Here is a 3174-nt window from a genome sequence, read left to right as displayed (position 1 = left end):
AGAGGTCTGGTTGCATCAGGGTAGGTTTATGTGGCTTGTCTGGCTCAGGGCACTTAGGTAGTTCCATGTGTCTTGTCAGCTGCAATGTCTCCCAGGGAGTGAAGTAGTGAGAGAGAGTCTCTCCTGCCTCCAAGGAGGAAGTGCCAGATTTATGGGAATTCTCAAGAGAAGGCCATGCCCCCACACAGGCCTCATTGGCAATGATCTCCACTCCTACATTCTTAATCCTCACATTGACGATTATATAATTACCACAAGGTATAACAATTACCACAAGGTATAACAGGAAGAGAAAAATAGACTGAAAAAGGTTAGATCTTAATAAAAAGATAGAAGAGCCATGATTAATAAATTCTGTTATTACTTAACATCCTAGATGCTATAAACAAAAGGTAGCATTCAATCCCCCAAGGAATGCTCCCAACCTACTTAAGTGCAAATGCGCAAATGAGGGCCTTCATCTTGGTCCCTGTCTCTCTATTTTGTCTCTGGTTTAAGTAGACATGACCTTAGTCTCTGAAGTCGGGATATTTGGATGTGAATATGAGCTCTACCACTTAGTAGCGGTGTGGGACTATAGTGATACCTTTCTTCACCTCAGTTACCTCATCTGTAAAATGGGCACAATAAAATATTTTATTCATAAAGTTTGTGTGTGTGTTTGTATTTAAAGTTATATGAGCCAATACATCTTATAATGCCAGTGAGACATTCCGAATTTCCCACTTCCTACTTCCAAGTGAAATGTCAGTAAATATTGGCTCTGATTATTATAAGGAGCATAGTGATTATGCATTGGTCTGTAAACCACAATATCATCAGTTGAAAATCACCAGCCACTCTGCAGGGGAAAGAAAAGGCTTTTTACTCCTGTAAAGAGTTATAGACTTGGAAACCCACAGGGGCAGTTCTACCCTGTCCTATAGGGTTGCTATGAGAGGCATGCACTTGATGGCAGTGAGTTTCATTTGTTTAGGTTTGATGGCATAATGATTACTCTTTGGTCTGCTAGCCACAAGGTCAGCAGTTTGAACCCACCAGCTACTATGTAGGAAAAAGGTGATGCTTTCTACTGCATTAAGAGTTGTAGTCTGGAAACCTAAAGAGGGTGGTTCTACCCTGTGCTATAGGGCCATTATAAGTAGGAACTGATTGAAAAGAGTGAGTTTTTTCAAATAATTTTGGCACTGTTGTCCATTAGCTTGACATGCTTACAGGACTCATCAAGCAAATTAAAACTATGTTCTTTTTTTCCTCTTTCACAAAAGCATTTTCCAAATAACTTCAGAATAAATCATCATGACTTCTGACTGGAAATAACAGAGAAAATATAACCCTCATTTAAGCCAAATCAAATCATTTATGCATGCCAAAGTATTAAGTGTTGTTTTCTAGAGTTTAAATTCAATATGCACTTAAGATATCAAATAAATGTTTCTTTGTGAAAAAATTTTAAAAGCATAAAATACAATCATTAGACCATTTTCTTTTCTTTTGTATAACATACAAAAGTTTTAAGAAATTCTTTTTTTTAAGTATGTCAATTCTCATTCCAGGAAACAGTGCAGTTGATAAGCTCCTGTTCAAGCAGAAAATTTGCTTTTTATAAGTTATATTTTTAAAAGTCTGCCTACTTCCCCAAGATTAGCAATAAAATCCTGTGAAGGAGAGTGTATGCTTGTGAACCAAGAAACTTCCTTTTTCTTCCAGGGTTCACAGATTGCATTTTAAATTCAGGATTTAAATTTTAAATTCAAGATTCCATAAATGACGGATACCAAGTGAATGATTAGGGTCAACAGGAATAAACTAAACATATGAGATTCCCATCGCTAGTACTTTCCAAAGAAACAAGCAAGAAACTGAATTATACAGCAAATGATCTAGACTTAGAACATATTTATAGGCTTTTAATTTTAAGGTGACTTCAAACCTAGATGAAAGACTATTGAACAGAAACAAAAATGAAAGTTCAGTACCAATGGTCTTTTCTATTCTCACTAAACTGATGAGTGACAGTTGAGCCTAAGTGTACAACGGAAAACAATTACATTCATTCAACAAATATTTTTCTCATATAATGCTCACTTTAAAAAATATTAAAGTCCCATTTGAATATACCTGCTAGTTAAAATATGAAAGCTACACAGACATCTACATTGCCTGTATAATTTTTGAAACCCTGGGGACATAGTGAGTTCTATATCGGGCTGTTAACTGCAAGACCCATACGTTCAAAACCACCAGCCACTCCGAGGGAGAAACATGAGACTGTCTGCTCCCATAGAGAGTGGCTGCCACCATGGACTCAAACATAGGAACACTTGTGAGGCTCGCACGGTGCTAGGTTCATCTGTTATGCATACAGTCAATAGGAGACAGAGCCCACGCCACAGCAAGAAACCACCGAGTTTTCCACTGTCCTGTAGGGTGTCCGTGGGTCAGAATCAACTTGATGGCAGTGGACTTGGCTGAGGTTCAGTTTCATGATTTTTGTTATATACCCCTCTTAGAAGAAATTTACTTTTGATTACCCATCCACCCCAAATATACCAAAATATTGTCCATGTATAAAAAATAGCTTAACTATTGTAATCTCCATGAAGACAGGACCATTGTGGATATTCTCTCTCTCTCTCTCTCTCTCTCTCTCTGCTTGTCGCTTGTACCTTAGAACAATAGTAATTAACACCATGTAATACAAACATATACACACACATGCAACCCAACAGCTATCAGAGGGAAACAGGATAGAAACAAGAGTATAACCTTTACTCTGATTTTTAGTAAATTTTGTCTCACACTCTCACTTTCAGTTTTCCTGGATCAGTGTGTGCATCCCTTTTTCTTTATTATTTTCCTTCCCTGTGATGTGCCAAATCTTGGTAAATGATGGTAATTCAAAGGTGAGTAAAATATGAAGGCCTAAACCCTCCCAACCCCCCAAATTTTTTAAAGTAATGCGTTTAATTTTTAAAAAATATTTTTATTTGGGGGCTCTTACATCTCTTATCAAATTCCATACATTTATCCAGTGTGCCAAGCACATTTGCACATATGCTGCCATCATCATTTTCAAAGCATTCTCTTCCCACTTGAGCCTCTGATATCAGCTACCCATCCCTTCCCCTTGCCCCCCAGCTCACCCTCCCTCACAAACCCTTGATAAGTTAT

General features: G+C 37.6%; 1 protein-coding gene across 1 annotated transcript in view; it reads right to left on the bottom strand.

Annotated features, from left to right (window-relative positions):
- Positions 1-3174, bottom strand: part of PKHD1 (PKHD1 ciliary IPT domain containing fibrocystin/polyductin) — a 579560-nt gene that overhangs the window by 212027 nt on the left and 364359 nt on the right. The window lies entirely within an intron of this gene.

Source organism: Echinops telfairi, unplaced genomic scaffold, assembly GCF_000313985.2.
Source record: "Echinops telfairi isolate 266 unplaced genomic scaffold, ASM31398v2 ScPeMD7_3533;HRSCAF=4204_1, whole genome shotgun sequence".
Taxonomy (NCBI): domain Eukaryota; kingdom Metazoa; phylum Chordata; class Mammalia; order Afrosoricida; family Tenrecidae; genus Echinops; species Echinops telfairi.
This window is presented reverse-complemented; position numbering and strand designations above follow the sequence as displayed.